The sequence below is a fragment of the Eriocheir sinensis genome, chromosome 17 (assembly GCF_024679095.1).
Source record: "Eriocheir sinensis breed Jianghai 21 chromosome 17, ASM2467909v1, whole genome shotgun sequence".
NCBI classification, from domain to species: domain Eukaryota; kingdom Metazoa; phylum Arthropoda; class Malacostraca; order Decapoda; family Varunidae; genus Eriocheir; species Eriocheir sinensis.
In genome coordinates, this window is record NC_066525.1 from 21,184,549 (window position 1) to 21,206,820 (window position 22,272).

Here is a 22,272-nt window from a genome sequence, read left to right on the forward strand (position 1 = left end):
TTAAAATTCTGGTACTTTAGGAGTATTTAAAGGAGTTCGTAAATGGGGTGATGAAACGGTGTCGCCTTTCTTATATGTATTTTATTCTACCTTAATACTACTTAATATTACAAAGGGTAAAAATATTGTTTAAACCAGCGACTGGCTTACGAGACTCAATGAGTCTTCAGGTTTTCTTTCACTATTGGTTACTGACGTTAGCACTGGTATAATATTGAGTAAAAACTCACACAATAAAGTATCATAGAAATATAATCCTAAGTAAAACTAAGATAATAGAACACAATAGATATGTTAGATACGCTTTCCTCTATGGTAATTCTTCACTCCATACTCACAGTAGCAAAGATGAATGTTCTGCCCATGTTGTCTAGGGAAGGACAACTGGGTGTACAGCACACGAACAGAGTGCTGGCTGATCTGATCCCTAGCCTGAATAAATGCTTCTTATATAGGCATGACATACATACAGACATCACGAGGGTAATACGTCAGGCGTGTGAGTCATACATCAAACTCACACCGAGCTCATACAATAATCTACCTAACCGACATGTGTAATAAGGTTGGCGTACACTCGATTGTAATCCTTAGTGTAGCTGTCACGCGGTGACGCAGCTTTGTTTTCATAACATTTTGTTCCGCGGTTGATCGTGTTTTGGCCGCGGTTGATTGTGTTTTGGCCGCGGTTGATTGTGTTTTGGCTTAGAGAGATAAGCGGGTGCGTTAATGGGCAATTGTGTATAGGTTGGTAAATGAACAGTGCGTTTGGGGACAATCATGTGTTGGAGTCCGTGTTGTGCTTTAGCGGTCGATACCGCTGTTGTCATCGGAAAATATTGCCGGAGAAGATGATGATGACACGAGTGGTGTCGCGGCCCGCGGGGCACCACAGAATGAATGAATAAATAAATAAATAAATAAAGTTACGTAACCAGCGTCAAAATTTTCAAAAACGAAAGGCTCAGCTAAATACAAAGAAAAAAAAAGGGACGGAAAACGAAATGCTTAATGAAAAGAAATGGTGCAAAACGAAAGTCAAAAAGCTAAATAAAACGAAAACAGGGATGCAAAGCGAAAGGCTAAGACCTAGATGAAAAGAAAAGAGGAATGCAAAAGAAAGGCTAAAAGCTAAAGGAAAAGAAAAGAAGAGGGGTGCAAAACGAAAGAAAAAAATATAAAACATAACGAAAGGCCGAAAGATATATGAAAAGAAAAGAGTCACCAGGACCGCAAAGTGAAAAGTTAAGAGAAATTAAATAAAAAGAGGGATGCCAACAGCATCTGGTGTTCCCAGGCGGTCACCCATCCAAGTACTATCCAGACCCAACGTCGCTTAACTTCGCTGATCGGACGAGAAGCGGTGTTTTCAACGTGGTGTGGCCGTTGACAAGAAAGGTGAACTGGCTTTCATCTTTGAGGCAGGTAACACAGGTAATCACATGCCAGCGCTTGGACCGGGCGAAGTAGTGAAGGTTTGTTAAGTTGGTCCCGATGTCTGAGCCAGGTGACACGGGTAAACGCCAGCGCTTGGACCGGGTGAAGGAGTGAAGGTTTGTTAAGTTGCTCCTTACGTTTGAGCCAGGTAACACAGGTAAACACATGCCAGCGCTGGGACCCCGGTGAAGTAAAAATAAATAAATAAATGAATGAATGAATAAATAAATAAATAAATAAAGTTACGTAACCAGCGTCAAAATTTTTCAAAACGAAAGGCTCAGCTAAATACAAAGAAAAAAAAGGGACGGAAAACGAAATGCTTAATGAAAAGAAATGGTGCAAAACGAAAGTCAAAAAGCTAAATAAAACGAAAACAGGGATGCAAAGCGAAAGGCTAGGACCTAGATGAAAAGAAAAGAGGAATGCAAAAGAAAGGCTAAAAGCTAAAGGAAAGAAAAGAAGAGGGTGCAAAACGAAAGAAAAAAATATAAAACATAACGAAAGGCCGAAAGATATATGAAAAGAAAAGAGTCACCAGGACCGCAAAGTGAAAAGTTAAGAGAAATTAAATAAAAAGAGGGATGCCAACAGCATCTGGTGTTCCCAGGCGGTCACCCATCCAAGTACTATCCAGACCCAACGTCGCTTAACTTCGCTGATCGGACGAGAAGCGGTGTTTTCAACGTGTGGCCGTTGACAAGAAAGGTGAACTGGCTTTCATCTTTGAGGCAGGTAACACAGGTAATCACATGCCAGCGCTTGGACCGGGCGAAGTAGTGAAGGTTTGTTAAGTTGGTCCCGATGTCTGAGCCAGGTGACACGGGTAAACGCCAGCGCTTGGACCGGGTGAAGGAGTGAAGGTTTGTTAAGTTGCTCCTTACGTTTGAGCCAGGTAACACAGGTAAACACATGCCAGCGCTGGGACCCCGGTGAAGTAAAAATAAATAAATAAATGAATGAATGAATAAATAAATAAATAAATAAAGTTACGTAACCAGCGTCAAAATTTTCAAAAACGAAAGGCTCAGCTAAATACAAAGAAAAAAAAAGGGACGGAAAACGAAATGCTTAATGAAAAGAAATGGTGCAAAACGAAAGTCAAAAAGCTAAATAAAACGAAAACAGGGATGCAAAGCGAAAGGCTAGGACCTAGATGAAAAGAAAAGAGGAATGCAAAAGAAAGGCTAAAAGCTAAAGGAAAAGAAAAGAAGAGGGGTGCAAAACGAAAGAAAAAAAATATAAAACATAACGAAAGGCCGAAAGATATATGAAAAGAAAAGAGTCACCAGGACCGCAAAGTGAAAAGTTAAGAGAAATTAAATAAAAAGAGGGATGCCAACAGCATCTGGTGTTCCCAGGCGGTCACCCATCCAAGTACTATCCAGACCCAACGTCGCTTAACTTCGCTGATCGGACGAGAAGCGGTGTTTTCAACGTGGTGTGGCCGTTGACAAGAAAGGTGAACTGGCTTTCATCTTTGAGGCAGGTAACACAGGTAATCACATGCCAGCGCTTGGACCGGGCGAAGTAGTGAAGGTTTGTTAAGTTGGTCCTGATGTCTGAGCCAGGTGACACGGGTAAACGCCAGCGCTTGGACCGGGTGAAGGAGTGAAGGTTTGTTAAGTTGCTCCTTACGTTTGAGCCAGGTAACACAGGTAAACACATGCCAGCGCTGGGACCCCGGTGAAGTAAAAATAAATAAATAAATGAATGAATGAATAAATAAATAAATAAATAAAGTTACGTAACCAGCGTCAAAATTTTCAAAAACGAAAGGCTCAGCTAAATACAAAGAAAAAAAAAGGGACGGAAAACGAAATGCTTAATGAAAAGAAATGGTGCAAAACGAAAGTCAAAAAGCTAAATAAAACGAAAACAGGGATGCAAAGCGAAAGGCTAGGACCTAGATGAAAAGAAAAGAGGAATGCAAAAGAAAGGCTAAAAGCTAAAGGAAAAGAAAAGAAGAGGGGTGCAAAACGAAAGAAAAAAAATATAAAACATAACGAAAGGCCGAAAGATATATGAAAAGAAGAGAGTCACCAGGACCGCAAAGTGAAAAGTTAAGAGAAATTAAATAAAAAGAGGGATGCCAACAGCATCTGGTGTTCCCAGGCGGTCACCCATCCAAGTACTATCCAGACCCAACGTCGCTTAACTTCGCTGATCGGACGAGAAGCGGTGTTTTCAACGTGGTGTGGCCGTTGACAAGAAAGGTGAACTGGCTTTCATCTTTGAGGCAGGTAACACAGGTAATCACATGCCAGCGCTTGGACCGGGCGAAGTAGTGAAGGTTTGTTAAGTTGGTCCCGATGTCTGAGCCAGGTGACACGGGTAAACGCCAGCGCTTGGACCGGGTGAAGGAGTGAAGGTTTGTTAAGTTGCTCCTTACGTTTGAGCCAGGTAACACAGGTAAACACATGCCAGCGCTGGGACCCCGGTGAAGTAAACATAAATAAATAAATGACTGAATGAATAAATAAATCAATAAATAAAGTTACGTAACCAGCGTCAAAATTTTCAAAACGAAAGGCTCAGCTAAATACAAAGAAAAAAAGGGACGGAAAACGAAATGCTTAATGAAAAGAAATGGTGCAAAACGAAAGTCAAAAGCTAAATAAAACGAAAACAGGGATGCAAAGCGAAAGGCTAGGACCTAGATGAAAAGAAAAGAGGAATGCAAAGAAAGGCTAAAAGCTAAAGGAAAAGAAAAGAGGGTGCAAAACGAAAGAAAAAAATATAAAACATAAAGAAAGGCCGAAAGATATATGAAAAGAAGAGAGTCACCAGGACCGCAAAGTGAAAAGTTAAGAGAAATTAAATAAAAAGAGGGATGCCAACAGCATCTGGTGTTCCCAGGCGGTCACCCATCCAAGTACTATCCAGACCCAACGTCGCTTAACTTCGCTGATCGGACGAGAAGCGGTGTTTTCAACGTGGTGTGGCCGTTGACAAGAAAGGTGAACTGGCTTTCATCTTTGAGGCAGGTAACACAGGTAATCACATGCCAGCGCTTGGACCGGGCGAAGTAGTGAAGGTTTGTTAAGTTGGTCCCGATGTCTGAGCCAGGTGACACGGGTAAACGCCAGCGCTTGGACCGGGTGAAGGAGTGAAGGTTTGTTAAGTTGCTCCTTACGTTTGAGCCAGGTAACACAGGTAAACACATGCCAGCGCTGGGACCCCGGTGAAGTAAAATAAATAAATATATGAATGAATGAATAAATAAATAAATAAATAAAGTTACTTATCAAGCGTCAAAATTTTCAATAACGAAAGGCTAATATAAATACAAAGAAAAAAAAATGGACGGAAAACGAAATGCTTAATGAAAAGAAATGGTGCAAAACGAAAGTCAAAAAGCTAAATAAAACGAAAACAGGGATGCAAAGCGAAAGGCTAGGACCTAGATGAAAAGAAAAGAGGAATGCAAAAGAAAGGCTAAAAGCTAAAGGAAAAGAAAAGAAGAGGGGTGCAAAACGAAAGAAAAAAAATATAAAACATAACGAAAGGCCGAAAGATATATGAAAAGAAGAGAGTCACCAGGACCGCAAAGTGAAAAGTTAAGAGAAATTAAATAAAAAGAGGGATGCCAACAGCATCTGGTGTTCCCAGGCGGTCACCCATCCAAGTACTATCCAGACCCAACGTCGCTTAACTTCGCTGATCGGACGAGAAGCGGTGTTTTCAACGTGGTGTGGCCGTTGACAAGAAAGGTGAACTGGCTTTCATCTTTGAGGCAGGTAACACAGGTAATCACATGCCAGCGCTTGGACCGGGCGAAGTAGTGAAGGTTTGTTAAGTTGGTCCCGATGTCTGAGCCAGGTGACACGGGTAAACGCCAGCGCTTGGACCGGGTGAAGGAGTGAAGGTTTGTTAAGTTGCTCCTTACGTTTGAGCCAGGTAACACAGGTAAACACATGCCAGCGCTGGGACCCCTGTGAAGTCAAAATAAATAAATAAATGAATGAATGAATAAATAAATAAATAAATAAAGTTACGTAACCAGCGTCAAAATTTTCAAAAACGAAAGGCTCAGCTAAATACAAAGAAAAAAAAAGGGACGGAAAACGAAATACTTAATGAAAAGAAATGGTGCAAAACGAAAGTCAAAAAGCTAAATAAAACGAAAACAGGGATGCAAAGCGAAAGGCTAAGACCTAGATGAAAAGAAAAGAGGAATGCAAAAGAAAGGCTAAAAGCTAAAGGAAAAGAAAAGAAGAGGGATGCAAAACGAAAGAAAAAAAAATATAAAACATAACGAAAGGCCGAAAGATATATGAAAAGAAAAGAGTCACCAGGACCGCAAAGTGAAAAGTTAAGAGAAATTAAATAAAAAGAAGGATGCCAACAGCATCTGGTGTTCCCAGGCTGTCACCCATCCAAGTACTATCCAGACCCAACGTCGCTTAACTTCGCTGATCGGACGAGAAGCGGTGTTTTCAACGTGGTGTGGCTGTTGACAAGAAAGGTGAACTGGCTTTCATCTTTGAGGCAGGTAACACAGGTAATCACATGCCAGCGCTTGGACCGGGCGAAGTAGTGAAGGTTTGTTAAGTTGGTCCTGATGTCTGAGCCAGGTGACACGGGTAAACGCCAGCGCTTGGACCGGGTGAAGGAGTGAAGGTTTGTTAAGTTGCTCCTTACGTTTGAGCCAGGTAACACAGGTAAACACATGCCAGCGCTGGGACCCCGGTGAAGTAAAAATAAATAAATAAATGAATGAATGAATAAATAAATAAATAAATAAAGTTACGTAACCAGCGTCAAAATTTTCAAAAACGAAAGGCTCAGCTAAATACAAAGAAAAAAAAAGGGACGGAAAACGAAATGCTTAATGAAAAGAAATGGTGCAAAACGAAAGTCAAAAAGCTAAATAAAACGAAAACAGGGATGCAAAGCGAAAGGCTAGGACCTAGATGAAAAGAAAAGAGGAATGCAAAAGAAAGGCTAAAAGCTAAAGGAAAAGAAAAGAAGAGGGGTGCAAAACGAAAGAAAAAAAATATAAAACATAACGAAAGGCCGAAAGATATATGAAAAGAAGAGAGTCACCAGGACCGCAAAGTGAAAAGTTAAGAGAAATTAAATAAAAAGAGGGATGCCAACAGCATCTGGTGTTCCCAGGCGGTCACCCATCCAAGTACTATCCAGACCCAACGTCGCTTAACTTCGCTGATCGGACGAGAAGCGGTGTTTTCAACGTGGTGTGGCCGTTGACAAGAAAGGTGAACTGGCTTTCATCTTTGAGGCAGGTAACACAGGTAATCACATGCCAGCGCTTGGACCGGGCGAAGTAGTGAAGGTTTGTTAAGTTGGTCCCGATGTCTGAGCCAGGTGACACGGGTAAACGCCAGCGCTTGGACCGGGTGAAGGAGTGAAGGTTTGTTAAGTTGCTCCTTACGTTTGAGCCAGGTAACACAGGTAAACACATGCCAGCGCTGGGACCCCGGTGAAGTAAAAACCGATGTTTATACATGTTGGGACGCCCGAAGCCCATATGACGTAATTTACCTAGATTTTCAGAAAGCATTTGATAAAGTTCCTCACGTTAGGCTTATTTCAAAATTGCGTTCCCACGGTATTAACGACCATCTATGTGCGTGGATTCATGACTGGCTCACCGACAGAGAACAACGTGTAGTTCTTAATGGTGAAGCATCGGATTGGGAACCCGTCACCAGTGGCGTTCCCCAAGGTTCGGTCCTGGGGCCAACACTATTCATAATTTACGTGGACGACTTAGAAACTGATATCCTATCAAAAGTTCCCAAATTCGCCGACGACACCAAATTAGGAGGTACGGTAATGAACAGTCAAAGTTGCGAGAACATTCAATCAGACATAATAAGACTTGCCGACGGGAGCGAAAAATGGCAAATGAGTTTTAAAGTAGATAAATGTAAAGTAATGCACATAGGTAAAAAAAAAATCCTAACTTTAAATATCAGATTCAAGGACATGAGCTCAGCGAAGTAAAACAAGAAAAAGATCTTTGTGTCATTATCAGTAACACTCTTAAAATGAGTGATCAATGTTTTGCAGCGAGCAAAAAAGTCAATATGATGTTGGGATTAATCTCAAGAAACTTTGATTATAAATCACCCGAACTTATGAAGAGATTATATTTAGCATTTGTAAGACTACACCTAGAATACGCCGTTCAGTTCTGGTCACCGAACTATATCAAAGATCAATTTTTGCTAGAAAAGATACAGCGACGAGCAACCAAACAAATTCCAGCGCTCCGAAACTTGCCATATGACGAGCGTTTAAAGCGTTTAGATATGTTTTCCCTAAAAAAGCGAAGGATAGGAGGGGACTTAATTGAAGTGTTCAAAATCCTTAATGGATTCGACATTAACCCAGATAGTCTATTTCAGAGAGACACCAACACAAGAACACGCAGCAACGGTATGAAGTTAAAGGGAAATCGATGTAACACATTTGTGTACAGAAGTTTTTTCAATAACAGAGTCGTCGATCACTGGAATAGACTCCCACTGTCAGCAGTTAGCCCACAGAGTATCAATAGGTTTAAGTCTTCTTTGGATAAGTACTTCAGGGATATAAGATTATACTGACCCTTTTTCGCATGTTTTCAGACAGATCGCAGCAAGACCTCAACCTATATTCATATAATTCTCCCCACAACCTAGATTGCAAGTAGCGAAAGTCAACAATAGAGTAAAGCAACAGTTTATGTCCGCATGACAGGTGGAGTGAGGTGTGGGTGCAGTAAGGTGACAGGTTACTGGGGCGTGCCTAGTACCGCCGGTAAAATGAGGATCAAGCCTCCACCTGTGCCCCTGAAACTACACCTCACCCATCGTGATTATTACGGGGGATTCTGGGGCTGCCCTGTGTAGGCCACTCGTCCTCTTCCAGTCTCCCTGTATTTCCATGTTCTTATATTCTTATGCAATGAAGTCATTTTCCCCCACAGCTTAGGTTACCAGTAGTGTAAGTTAAGGGTAGTAATTTCCTCTTATTTCTCTCTTATCAGAAATTTCCATGTCCCTTTATTCCTTAAAGGCACAGGGTGTTCTCTTCTAACTATTTCCTGCCGGCACGTTGCCGGAGGGAGAGGTGGGTGGGGAGGAGCCTTCATCTATTCTGTCCTGTCCTACCACACGTAGATTACTAGTAGTAGCGGTAGTAAACAGACACCCTCGCCATAGACAGATAGGTCTTCTGGTGTCTGTTCTTCCTATGTATTCCTATGTATTCCCATCCCTCACCACACCTTCCCCTCTTACCCCTTCCCTCTCCCCCTCTTCCCTTACAAAACCCTTCCCCTTACCACACACCTCCCTATTCTCTTGTCCCCTCTTTCCTGCCCATTCCTCCTTACCACAACTCCCTCTCTCTTATTCTCCACCAAGATCCCTTTTCTCTCACACCTTTCTCTAATCTCCCTTCATCACCTCCCATCATTGCCCTACTTCCAAACCTCATGCCATTCCCCTATTTTTAACCCCTCCATCCCAACCCGCCTCCCCTTCCCGTCTCCCCATCACAACAAATCACAATCGCCTGATGTTCATGTACTCCCTCTCCAAAATCTCGCACCACCATAGCCCCGTCACCCCCAGTCCCGTCCTCCCTGCCGTGGGCCCTGCCCTAACCCTGCCTCGTCTCCCTTTATTCATAGTCAATCTCCCGTCCCCTCCCTTCCATCCTCCCTTCGTCTTGTGCTCTCTTATTTGTTTTGCCTTTTATATATATATATATATATATATATATATATATATATATATATATATATATATATATATATATATATATATATATATATATATATATATATATATATATATATTTTTTTTTTTTTCTCATTCCTCTTAGTCTCCTCTTTTCTAATACATTTCACCCTCCATGCTCTTTCTCTTCCATTTCTCCTTGTCTTTGCTCTCCAACACTCCCATGTTTTCAGAATTCTGTTTGAAGGGAGGCAAAGACTCACGTAAAGGTGGCACATGTCATCCTCTTATAGTGTACAAACTGCACTTGTCTCATTATTTTCCTACTTTTTCCCTTCTCTTTTTCGGGTGGTGGCTGGGACGGTCACTCCACACACAGACATTCACTAATCTATGTTTTCTTTCTATTCTCCTTCTTTCAGGGTGTAGGAAGGCGGCAGGTACTCGGTGATATAAAGAGCAAAGAAAAAAAATGAGGGAGAGGAAAAAAAAAAGTGGATTAGAGGAAAAGAGGAAATTAAGCTGGGAGAGGTGGAGGAAAAGATGACTAATCAATCACACATACAGTTTCCAAGACTCCTCCTTTCGGGCAGTGAGAGGACGAGGGGGAGGGGGGGGGGGCAACACATACAAAGAGTCACATACATGATTTTTTTCTTCTAAGGAAATGAATGGTGGAAGAGATGGAGGAAGAGATAACAAAAACGGACACACGTACACATTTCACTCCTTCTTTCGGTCAGTGAGAGGGCGAGGAGGCGGGTACTCCATATGCAAAAGATCACACATGTATATTTTTTCCCTCCCAAAGCCTTGATCTGAAGAAAGGCAACAGTAATGGCGGCCCAAACGTCGACTTCCAGCACTTGGCGTCTGGCTCGGGCCGCGGCCTGCACTGAATCCGAAATATCATCCTCTTGCCTAGCCATTCATGCAGGGAGATGGTGGTGGGGATTAAGGGAGAAGGAAGGGGGAGGGAGGAAGGGGAAGGGAAGAAGGGAGAGGAGGAGAGAGCGGAAGAGGGTGAAGGAAGGGGGAGGGAGGAAGGGGAGGGAGGAAAAGAGAGCAAGGAGGAGGAGGAAGAGAGTGATGCGGAAGAAGAAAGAGTAAAAGATGCAGAAAGAGATGAGAGGGAGAGGAGAAGGAGGAAGAGGAAGGGGGGAGAAGGGCAGAGGGAAGGGGAGAGGTGGAAAGGGTGAGGCAGGAAGTGTTGAAGATGTGGAGGAAGAGAAAGCAAAAGGAAAAGCAAGGGAGTGATGCGAAAGAAGAAAGAGTAAAAGATGCTGACGGAGAGTAAGTGGAGGAAGAGGATGGAGTGTGCGAGTAATGAGAGAGAGGGGAAGGGAGGGGGAGGAATGGAGGGAGAGTGTGTTGAAGAGGGGGAGGAGGAGAGAGCAAGAGCGAGTAAGGGGAGAGGTGGAGATAGAAAGAATGGATGATGGGGAGGGAGAAAGTGAGGGGATGGAGTGTGAGGGAGAGGAAGACGGGGGGGGAAAGGTATATGTGGAGAAAAATAGAGGAGGAGGAGGGAAGGGGAGGGAAAGTTAGAAGGAATTATAGAGGGAGAAGAAAGGAGAAATAGAGAGGTGAGGGAAAGGTGGCAGGTAGGATGTAGGAGAGTATTGAAAAATGAAACTGAAAACAGAACAAAATATAGGGAAGGAGTATGGAAGGAAGAGATGGAAGGGATGATGAGTAGTGGAGTAGGATGAAAGAAAAGGTGAGAAGGGAAACAGGAAAGGATGGATGGAAAAGATATGGCGGCAAGGAGATATGGAGGAAAAAAGGGAGAATATAAGAAAAAGCAAAACGATAAAAAAGGAATAAAAAAAGACAAAGAAAAGAACAGAAAACAATAGCAAACTCACCAAAATAAAGAAAAAGAATCAATAAAGGAAATAAAAGATATAAAAGGAGAACAACGAAAATGTAAGAGAGGAATAGAGAAGCAGATAGGAAGTAGGCATATTTAAAGAAGGAGAAATAAAAGGCAAGAAGACAAAGAGAAGCAAAGCAAGGAAAGAAGGAAACAAGGAGATAAAGAGGCTGCCGGAAGATGAATTACGAACTGTTAAAGAGACAAAAGGACGGAACGGTCTATAAAGAAGAGAAAGGAGAAGAGAGAGACAATGACAAATGGAGACAGGAAGAGGAAGAAAGAGACAGGAAGAGGAGGAAAGAGACAGGAAGAAAAAAAGAAACAAAACAAACAAACTATATATAAACAGAAGACACACGGAATGCCAAGACAAGAGAGAAAGCAAAGTAATGGAAGTGAAAGTGTTGCAGAAAATTGGAGAAAAAAAAGCAGACGTGAATGTAATGGAAAAAGAGAAGTTAAAAAAGTTTGCAAGGAAAGAAAAATCTGGAAAAAATGGAAAAAGAAAGGGGAGAAAGACACAGTAGGAAGAATTAAAAAAAAAAAAAAAAGTTCGGAGAAAGGAGAAAATGAACAGGAGAAAGTAAGTAAAGAGATTAAGGAAAGAAAAAAAAGACATGGAAACAGACGAGAGAGAGAGAGAGAGAGAGAGAGAGAGAGAGAGAGAGAGAGAGAGAGAGAGAGAGAGAGAGAGAGAGAGAGAGAGAGAGAGAGAGAGAGAGAGAGAGAGAGAGAGAGAGAGAGAGAGAGAGAGAGAGAGAGAGAGAGAGAGAGAGAGAGAGAGAGAGAGAGACTGGAAAGAAAGAAAAAAGCAAGATAAAGATAAAGAAAAGAAAAAAAAGAAATAATGACTAGTAATGAAAACCTACAGAAGAAAAAACTGAAAAAAATAAGAAAGAAAAAGAGAAAGACCAAAAACAAGTGATTATATATATAAAGCGACAACGAGAGAGAGAGAGAGAGAGAGAGAGAGAGAGAGAGAGAGAGAGAGAGAGAGAGAGAGAGAGAGAGAGAGAGAGAGAGAGAGAGAGAGAGAGAGAGAGAGAGAGAGAGAGAGAGAGAGAGAGAGAGAGAGAGAGAGAGAGAGAGAGAGAGAGAGAGAGAGAGGGGGGGTTGAGGTTGAGGAAAGAGAGCAAAGAGGAAGTGTGAGGTGTTTTAGAAATAGGCCAAGATTTGTTCCTCGAGTTATTTGTTTCTTCTTGACGCGAGAAGGAAGGAAGGAAGGAAGGAAGGAAGGAAGGAAGGAAGGGAGAGAGGAAGAAAGGAAGAAAGAAAGGAAGGAAGGAAAGAAGGAAGGGAGAGAGGAAGAAAGGAAGAAAGGAAGAAAGGAAGGAAGGAAGGAAGGGAGGGAAGAGGAGAAGAGAGGAAAGCCAGATCCAGTTTTCTGTATCACTTGCACTTTCTTTTTGTATCCGTGTGTGTGTGTGTGTGTGTGTGTGTGTGTGTGTGTGTGTGTGTGTGTGTGTGTGTGTGTGTGTGTGTGTGTGTGTGTGTGTGTGTGTGTGTGTGTGTGTGTGTGTGTGTGTGTGTGTGTGTGTGTGTGTGTGTGTGTGTGTGTGTGTGTGTGTGTGTGTGTGTGTGTGTGTGTGTGTGTGTGTGTGTGTGTGTGTGTGGGTGTGTGTGTGGGTGTGTGTGTGTGTGTGTGTGGGTTGGTGGGTGTGGGGGTGTGTTTGTCACTTTGGTAGTCATCCAGCGTTCATCTCTTTCCTTTCAGCTATTTTTCAATTCGTTTCATTTTTTCTGCTTCGTTTTAAAACATTTTCGTGTCCGTTCGTTGCTTCGTTAGTCAAGGAATTGGTCGGTCAGTTGTCCAGTTTGTCAGTCTGAATTTATTTGTCTGTCTATATGAAGCTTGTTTATGTCTCTTCCGATTGTTTCTGCTTATCTGTCAGCGTGTGTATCTGCCTGTCTGTCTGTCTATTTGTGTATTTATCTGTATTTGTTTTTGTCTGTTTGTCTGTCTGTATCTGTATTTCTCTCTCTCTCTCTCTCTCTCTCTCTCTCTCTGTGCCATCGGGGTCGTGTACGGCAGGAAACGTTTCAGGCTTCGCTAAACTACAACCTTGACTCGCGAGGCTCAGGGCGGAGAAATAAAAGAGAAAATAAGAAAGAAACTGCACAGAAAGAAAAAAATATACAGCACTTCGGAGATATAAAAGCCAAAGCAACAAGAGAAAGAGCACAAAAAAAGGAGAGACACTTGCACACCTTTGCTCTAAAAATAAAGAATATAATAAATAGCAAACAGAGAAGTAAATATCATGATACTTATAGATGAAAAAGGAAAAAGGCAAAGATCACAGGAAAATAAAATACAAAGAAGATGAAACACATGCAAATCTTCACCTTCCTCCTCCACTCCTCCCTAAAATATAAGAAAAAAAGAAAATGAATTGCAAATAAAGAAAAAAATGTCAGAGCAATGGCGTGGCAACAGGTGAAAAATATAAAGGTTAAAACAAAAAGAACTAAAGAAAATCAGGAAACCTGTGCGCACCTTCACCCCTCAAATAACTAAAAGAAAAAATAATGAATTGCTCGGGAAGGAAAACAATGACAACGTTAAAATGAAGAAGAAAAAACTAGAGAATTCAAATTGCATTCACCGGACACCTGATGCAACAGATCAACAAAGAAAAGAATGAGAAGCTCAAAAGAAAACAACAAATAACTCAACCTCCATCAACCAAACAATAAACATTAAAAAAAAAACTAATATACCAGAGAAAAAAAGAAAATATAACAGTGATACAAAAAGTGATGAAACAGAATCCAGCAGTGACTTTAATTCAGAAAAAAAAATAAGAGAACTATTATTGAAAAGAAAACAAGTGAGAATACTAATGGAAACAGTTAACTGGAAGACCAAAAAAAAAAAGAATCGAAAAAAAAAACATCTTATAGAATAATATAAACAGAAGTTATTAGCAAGGAACAGTTAGTGAAAGAATATAAAAATTACAAGAAAAATCAAAAGTAAAAAATATAAAACAAATTGAAATAGTTTAGTCAGACACCAAAGGGAAATCAGAGAGCAGCATTCAACGCATTCACTCACACAAAACATAACGAACATTCATCAAAGAAAAAACACTTTGAAAAACTAATGCAACAAATGGTTTAGTGGACGGCCATAAATATCCAGGACCCCCGTCACGTTACCGAGTGGAAAACGGGAGGCACGGACTGGAAAGAGAGTGGGAGGAAAGGCGCGGTGGGGAAAGGGAGATAGGGAGGGAGAGAGAAAAAGAGGGAGGGAGGGAGAAACTTGTAGGCAGGCAGGTGGAGAGGAAGGAAGATGTATAGGTAGGTGAAAGGAACAAAGGAGAGAGAAATTGGGAGAGGTGGAGGGAGAGAGCGAGGGATATTTGTAGGAAGGTAGAGAAAGGGAGAAAGAAAAAAGGGAAAAAAGGAAGGATGGAGGTGGCAGTGAGGTAGAGATATTCGTAAGAAAGTAGAGAGGAAAGAGAGAATTAGAAATATTGGTAAACAGAGAGGGAGAATAGTGAAAGTAAGCAGAGAGACGAAACACAGAAGGCAAGGAAGTAGAGTTAGGGCTGGATAAACCAAACTTCAGTCGGCAAACAAAATAATCGTGAATGATATCAACTCTAACATAACACAACAAACGTAGTACTGAACATAAAACATTAATGGTCCATAATTTTCTGCCAACCATAAAAACCGATGAATGCAATTACACACCTAAAGTATAAGAGGAAACACAATAAACTGGAAGGACGAGCAAAACAGCCGTCAAGAAGAAAAGGAAGCTGTCCAGTACTATAAACTCAAACCCAGACAGAGAGGAAGATACAGAGAGAGGAAGATATTCAAGATTAAACGGAAGGAACAGACGAATGGAGCGAGTTTTTGACACACGGAAGGGAGAGATGGAGGTAAATTAAAGACTGAAACGATAGACGGGAGGGAGGCAGAGGAAGTTGGGTGTAACTGAACATTTGTGGAGGGAGCAGCGTGGGCAAACACACAAATATATAACATAAACAGAAGAGGAAAGTGAAGCGGGGTGGGGAAGCGATAGAGAGGGTGCCGTAACGAAGGTGGAAAGTAAGAAGGGTTTATAAGTCAGACAGGAAAACAACACTCCGCGCCTCACGTCACAACACAAAGCTTGGCGTGGGTGGTCTGAGCAGCTTACTGAAGCCTACGCCCATACTCCGAGCTCTCCCTCCCGCGGCCATTCCCTCGACATCAGTTGCAACAATATCATTACGCAAGACCCACAACGAGCTGCCTTTGATCCTCTGTTACGGGTCAATGGCCACCCCCAACAGTTTATACCGTACTTCCCTTTCAGTATTATTATGGCGCATAGAAGTCCAGAAGAAAGGAATTGGAAGTGAAAGATGAGGAATTCAGATCAAACGAGAAAGAGTTTAGAAGCTGACACAGGTTGAGAATGATAAATAAACAATGTAAATATAAATAATAAACTCATATATAAATGTAAACTCTTAGGTCACTTATGTCACTATTCCGATTCAGTGTAGAAAAAGATTGCAGGACATCCTGTGGAATGAACTTTGATGCCATTTTGAGAACAAGAGACAAGAGCTGAGGAAGGGAGGAAGAAAAGTAGAGATAACGTGTGTGTGTGTGTGTGTGTGTGTGTGTGTGTGTGTGTGTGTGTGTGTCACCTGCAAGACACTCGCCGACGCGAGCATGATCAAGGAGTGGCAAAGGCTCTTGCCCTTATCAGCAGGAGAGGAAGTCATCTCTCTCTCTCTCTCTCTCACCCATAACCAGCATGGCACACAGGACGCACCGGGCCTCGGCAAGTGTATCATTATGCAGATTAAACCAAACGGACGCGAGCATGTAATAGTAAGCATGTAATGTAACAGCGGCCGGGCATCCACTCCAAGGCAGTGCCTCACTTAAAGAAAACGAGGAATGAAGACGTGGATACGGAAACACAAGGCCAGGAGGAGCAAAGCTTAATAATAATAACAATAAAAATGATAGTAATTATAGTAATGGAGTTGGGGATGTTTCATTAAGGTATCAAAGGATTAATATGAGGCTGGCTTGAGGGCAAGGAGGTGAGGGAAGGAGAAGAGGAGGGAAAAGGGGGGCGATGTGGAGGTGGGTAAAGGGTGGAGGAGGGAAGGTACAAGGAAGAATAGGAAGGAGGAAATAGAGTAAAAAGAAGAGTAGGGTGAAATAGAAGAATGGGAAGGAGGAAATACAGAGAAAAGAAAGAGAATAGTGGGGAGAGATAGTTATGTGGAGGAAGGAGAAAAAGGGAATTATGAAAGAAGGGGATGCTGCTGAGGGGACAAAGGGTGAGAGGGGTTATGAGGGGAAGGAAAGGTGAAAAGGGAAGTGCAAGAAGGAGAAAACGAATGAAAGGGCAAAGAAAAAAAGTTCAGAATTGTGTTTGGATATGACTGAGGCTGAAGAAGGGAATAAGGGAGAGGTAATACAAATGAATGGGTAAAAGGTTGGCTGGGTAGGAAAGAGGAAAAGAAAAGCGAAAAGGCAAGAGCAGGAAGGAAGAAAAGAAGGAGTAAAGAGGGAGAGTAAGTTTTGTCATGATTTTTTTCAGTTACTTCGCCTGTTTCTCCTCATTTTACTTAACTTTTATTTCGTTGATTCACAGCCGTGGAAACATTTGGCGGAGAAAGACGATTTTTTTGTGTGACATAAGAGGAAGTGAAAATTACGAAAAGCTTCACGTTTTGTTTCAAGTCATGATTTTTTGTCCAGATTTTCGTGGGGAAACCGAAAGTTATTATAGAAACCATTACTACTTCATTATTACGACGGAGACTGTGTGTTTGATGGACACACACACACACACACACACACACACACACACACAAACATCATTAGCTGATCAGTCGCGTCCGCAAACTCTGATATGAAAAAAATATCAATCTCTACTAAAACGTCCAACTCTACACCGTCCAATACATCGTTCTGATCCACGCATCCACCTGTGTACACCTGCCTGGCCATCCACCCGTCCCTCACACCTGTTCATCCACCAGTCCCTGCACATTTATCTACCAATCCACTATTACCACCCAATCCACCCTCACAAACCAATCCACCATCACGGGTCACTGTCAAACGTACATCATGATTAAAGGAGACAGGTTTGTTGCGGCAGTGATAAACATGAAGCTCAGGTGAGTCGTGTTACCTGGCCGCCAGCTCGGTAATTAGTGGCTGCAAGTGAGCGCCGGACAGGTGGAGGGACAGGTGGACGGGCGGCCAGCAGGTCAGGTGGCGCTGATTGCTGCGCTGTTTGTCTGTCTTGCTGTCATAATCATCGATCTGTTTGTATTTTAGATATTTTTTTTTAATCTGTGTCTGAGCTTGTTTCTCCTTTGTCCGCTTGCTTGTCTTTTCGCTTATCTGTCTGTATCTGGATCTGTCTGTGTCTGTCTGTGTCTGTCTGTTTGTCTGTCTGTCTGTCTCTGTCTCTCTTATAATAGTACTGTTCTTTATCTTTACATATTTTCTCTTTCCACCATAATTGCTTTTTTTTCTCTTTTTCTTGATTTCTTTTCTTTCCTTTTCCGTTCCATTCGTAATCCTCTCTCTCAAATTACTTTGTCCGTGAGTAATTCCGTCTGTGTGTGTGTGTGTGTGTGTGTGTGTGTGTGTGTGTGTGTGTGTGTGTGTGTGTGTGTGTGTGTGTGTGTGTGTGTGTGTGTGCGCGCGCGCATCATAGATTCACATTCATATTATTCTTTGTCTTTCCATCTATCTACCTCTCTCTCTCTCTCTGAAACCTTTCCACTTAACTCACCTCTCCCCTTTCACTCTCCACCATAATTGCTTTTTTTTCTCTTTTTCTTGATTTCTTTTCTTTCCTTTTCCGTTCCATTCGTAATCCTCTCTCTCAAATTACTTTGTCCGTGAGTAATTCCGTCTGTGTGTGTGTGTGTGTGTGTGTGTGTGTGTGTGTGTGTGTGTGTGTGTGTGTGTGTGCGCGCGCGCATCATAGATTCACATTCATATTATTCTTTGTCTTTCCATCTATCTACCTCTCTGTCTCTCTCTGAAACCTTTCCACTTAACTCACCTCTCCCCTTTCACTCTCTCCTTACCCAGCCTCATGGAGGTACCCAGCCTCTCCCCGATCCCACAAACCTCCCCACTAAGTCTTCCCTCTCACAGATGTCACCCAACCCTTTCCTCTACCCCAGTCTCTATCATCCCCACTTCTCCCTCCACTCCCTCCTCCTTCCACCACCATCACACTGCTGCCTCCCACACCAAACTAACACCACTATCCCCCTTCCTCCTCCTCTTCCCCCTTCATCACACCGCTGCCTCCCACACCAAACTAACACCACTACCCCCCTTCCTCCTCCTCTTCCCCCTCCTCCTCCCCCTCCATAACACCGCTGCCTCCCACACCAGACTAACCTTCTCCCCCCCTCTCCCTCCGCAGGTGCCGCCCACAGAACCCTGGAGGCGGATCAGCTGTGTCCCACCTGTCCTTACTTCCTGCCCGCGTCCGTCGAGGTCACCACACCTGTGGGCATCCCGGCCAACCTCACCTGCGGCGTCAGGCAGCTCGGGGACAAGAAGGTGAGAGGGAGGAGAGGAAGGGAGATCAGATTTAACCTAGTCCTTAAGGGGGGAGCCTGGGGGGTACCTCCTGGGCCTACGGTACGTCCTATGGCTTTGAAATAGTATGTTGTTTGTTGGTGTAAATGTACGACATTTTGTGAATTTCGTGAAATTTGGGTGAATGTGTAGGGGAGACTCAAACAATTTTTTTATTTTTTTATCCAGACTTAATTTTTAGTTAATTGCTTTGAAAAAAAATACCATATAAACTGAGTACATCTACTTTCTCATTTTGAAAATTTTAGATTTTTTTGTTGTTTGCGAAAAAAAATGCACTTCTTTTTCACTAATAATTTTCTTCACTTTTTCTCCCGTTTTCATTTTACATTTTTAAAAGTAAAAAAAATGAGAAAAATTGCCATTTGTTTGTAGTTTCTATTGATACCTTTATATAGATTTTATAGATTTTCTGAAATTTTTGAAGTGTAAAAAACTAATTTTCGAGATTTTGGCTCCTAAAGATTTTTTTTCCATTTCCTGTGTGTCTTGCTATTTGTATTTATTTGACTGGCATGAAACATTCACATATGATTGTTTATACCTTGTTCACTTAATGGAGAAGGATAAGGCATCTAAAAACTATAATCACTCTAAGGTGAGGGTGTCATAAGGCGCTAACTTCCTCATCCATCTTCTCTTTTCGCTTTTTCTTTGCCTTAGGTGTTGCGCGCCTGGCTCTTTCCTTATCCAGCCACTGCAGAGAGTCTTGTAATCTTGCTCCAGTCCTGAGGAGAGGCATTATGATACTTCCTTCTGTGTATTCAAAGTTACAATCAAGTGCAGGATGTTGTACCAAGAACAGAACCCTCGAGAGGCCGTAAAACTTGACTTTCTGGCACTAGATCCAAACTTTTGAATGAAGTGACTCATTAGGGTTCTGGGTGGCACCCTCCAAGCATCTCTGAGTCATACCATGAGTGTTGGCGCGCGAGTCAGGCTATGACGGAACAGCGCGGGGCATTTAAATCTCTTAATGGGACGATGTTTTTTTAAGTCTACAAAAATAAGTCTCATTACCTGGTAGTACATGAGATCTCCGACATGTTGAGCGAGAAAAACTAATTTAGTCAGTTCCAAAAATATTCGTCAAAATATTGGTCATAATGGTCTTGGGTGAGGAAGGAGATGAGGCGGTAAACAGGAGATGACTATGAGGAGTGAGGAGAGAAAAGGAGGTTGGAGTTCACCTATTCCTTTCTGTTCGTGAGTGAAAAAGTGGAAAAGGAGATGAGAAGAAGGGAAAAGGTGGTGAGGAGAAGGTAAGGAGCAGGAGGTGAGGATATGAGGTGATGTGGATATTAATGTTTAAGGTGAGGAGACAAAAGGAGCTCTGAGTTCATCTATACGTATTCCTGTTCTTGGGTGAAAGAGGAGAAAGAGGAGGTGAGGAGAAGATGAGGAGCAGGAGGTGAGGAGAAAGAATAAGTAAGAAGAGAGGAGACAAAAGGAGCTCTGAGTTCATCTATTCCTTCCTCTCCCTGGTGTTCCTGTGTGAGGGTTGGAAAGAGAAGATAAGGGGCAGGTAAAGAGGCAAGGTGGAAATAGAAGAGACACGGTGAGCAGAGATGAAGGGGAAGAAGGTGATAAGAGGGAAGAGAAAAGGAGCTCAGAATTCGTCTATTCCTTCCTTGTTAATGGTTTTCATGGGCGAGGGTTACGAGATGAGGGACAGGTGAGGAGATAAGGTGAGAAGAGAAGAGGGAAGAAGGTGAAAAGAGTAGAGGAAATGAGTGAGAAGAGATTAAAGGAGTTCAGAGTTAACCTACTCCTTCTGTTCCTGGTTATACTGTGTGAGAGTTGGGAAAAGGAGATGAAGGACAGATGAGGAGAGAAGGTGAAAGGAGGAAAGAAGGAAAGTGAGAAGAAAAAGTGAGAAGACAGGGGAGAAAGGGAGGTCTGAGGTCACCTAAAAGCAGGAAGAGGCAGGAATAGGCTATTCCTGCCTCTTCCTGCCTTTCTTGGATGAAGGTTAGGAGGAGGAGATGAGTGGAAGAAGGTGTGGTAGAGAGGAGGAGATGAAAAGGAGACAAGAAGGTGAGAAGAGAGACAAGGAAAGAGTTACCTTATTCCTCTCTTTTTCCTGCTTTTCCTGTGTAAGGATTGGAGGGATACGAGGGGCAGGTGAGGAGACGAGAAGGTGGGTGAAATGGAGGCGAGATGATGATGATGAGGCGAGAAAGCCGAGGTGAGAAGAGAGGAGAGAAAAGCTCTAACTTTACCTCTTTCCTGTTACTGCTTCTTATGGGTAAGGATGGAACGAAAAGATGAGGAAGAGGAAGGGGAAGTTAAACGATAGAAATGGAGAGAGAGAGATGAATATATATGCAGATATATATATATATATATATATATATATATATATATATATATATATATATATATATATATATATATATATATATATATATATATATATATATATATATATATATCTCACGTGTGGGAGGGCTCCACTCACACAGCTCCCTTGGACAGAGTGGAATCTAATGCTGGGATCACACATCTGAGATTTTTCCTCTGCAACTAACTGCGATACCGAAAATGTTGGAGTCTCAGCTCAGTCGCCACCCGAGAAGTGCGATTTGTTGCGACAAGAAAGATCTTGCGATCCATTACGACGTGTGCTCAATCTTCGCTCGCTTAGTCGTAGACCTTTGCTATCATTGCAGGCGAAGCGAGGAAAGAACGAGTGGGTATCGCAGCTTACTGCAATTATCGCAAATTCCTGCAGGGATTCATCGTGAGCACATCGTGAGCACCTGCGACGTACGCACGATTATTGCAGTGGATAAAGAATGCTGCTCTACTGCTGCTCGACTGGCTCTCGTTTACAGTTCGACTTCGCAACGATGTACTGCAATTAATCGTGACCACCTGCCGGGTGTCCCCACAGGGATGTGAATGAGGAGTGGGTCTGCCTGCCTGTACACTAACCAATCTACCCCTGCAGCAGCAACGCCAACACCATGAGTCTACCTGCCTGTACACTAACCAATCTACCCCTGCAGCAGCAACGCCAACACCATGAGTCTGCCTGCCTGTACACTAACCAATCTACCCCTGCAGCAGCAACGCCAACACCATGAGTCTACCTGCCTGTACACTAACCAATCTACCCATGCAGCAGCAACGCCAACACCATGAGTCTACCTGCCTGTACACTAACCAATCTACCCCTGCAGCCAACACCAAGAGCCTCATTAACTTTATCGACAGTGACACTGTGAAGGATCCTCAGCTAGTGGCAGTTAGTGGCCTTTGAGAGACTGCACATAATGACCCTCCAGTATGTTGCACAGCTGATACAGAAAAGGAAGAAAAGGAAAGGGGGGCTGGTAGAGAAATTTTGGTCTTCCTGCTCTTTTTGGAGGGTTTGCTGTCCTTCCTCTCCTTCGGTATGATGTAGAAGGGGTCCTGAAGGGGACAAGACGCTGTGTGGCACACTGTAGAAACCAAGCGAGGGAGCGTCCTCCTCCTTCTCCTCCTCCAAAGATTGCTCCCTCCCTATAGAATGGAGCACGGCCCTTTGCCAAAGGAGGCCCGTAGCGGGGTGCAGACAGACCGACTCTATCGGCGATCGAAATCTAGCCGATCAAGTCGCCCCTCCCTCTCACATTTTCTACCTCCCGTTCATCTCCATTATTC

At 42.7% G+C, this 22,272-nt stretch overlaps 7 non-coding genes and 1 pseudogene across 7 annotated transcripts; all 8 read right to left on the reverse strand.

The window, feature by feature from the left end:
* Positions 1-1,272: 1,272 nt before the first annotated feature.
* LOC127000134 (5S ribosomal RNA) lies at positions 1,273-1,391 on the reverse strand. The gene has a single exon (XR_007753788.1). It is a non-coding gene; the product is annotated as a 5S ribosomal RNA (ribosomal RNA).
* Positions 1,392-2,022: 631 nt separating this feature from the next.
* On the reverse strand, positions 2,023-2,138 carry LOC127000149 (5S ribosomal RNA; annotated as a pseudogene).
* Positions 2,139-2,773: 635 nt separating this feature from the next.
* Positions 2,774-2,892, reverse strand: LOC127000135 (5S ribosomal RNA). The gene has a single exon (XR_007753789.1). It is a non-coding gene; the product is annotated as a 5S ribosomal RNA (ribosomal RNA).
* A 635-nt stretch (positions 2,893-3,527) lies between these two features.
* Positions 3,528-3,646, reverse strand: LOC127000136 (5S ribosomal RNA). Its single transcript, XR_007753790.1, has one exon. It is a non-coding gene; the product is annotated as a 5S ribosomal RNA (ribosomal RNA).
* Positions 3,647-4,271: 625 nt separating this feature from the next.
* Positions 4,272-4,390, reverse strand: LOC127000137 (5S ribosomal RNA). Its single transcript, XR_007753791.1, has one exon. It is a non-coding gene; the product is annotated as a 5S ribosomal RNA (ribosomal RNA).
* Positions 4,391-5,024: 634 nt separating this feature from the next.
* LOC127000138 (5S ribosomal RNA) lies at positions 5,025-5,143 on the reverse strand. Its single transcript, XR_007753792.1, has one exon. It is a non-coding gene; the product is annotated as a 5S ribosomal RNA (ribosomal RNA).
* A 636-nt stretch (positions 5,144-5,779) lies between these two features.
* On the reverse strand, positions 5,780-5,898 carry LOC127000147 (5S ribosomal RNA). The gene has a single exon (XR_007753801.1). It is a non-coding gene; the product is annotated as a 5S ribosomal RNA (ribosomal RNA).
* Positions 5,899-6,533: 635 nt separating this feature from the next.
* Positions 6,534-6,652, reverse strand: LOC127000139 (5S ribosomal RNA). Its single transcript, XR_007753793.1, has one exon. It is a non-coding gene; the product is annotated as a 5S ribosomal RNA (ribosomal RNA).
* Positions 6,653-22,272: the final 15,620 nt, after the last annotated feature.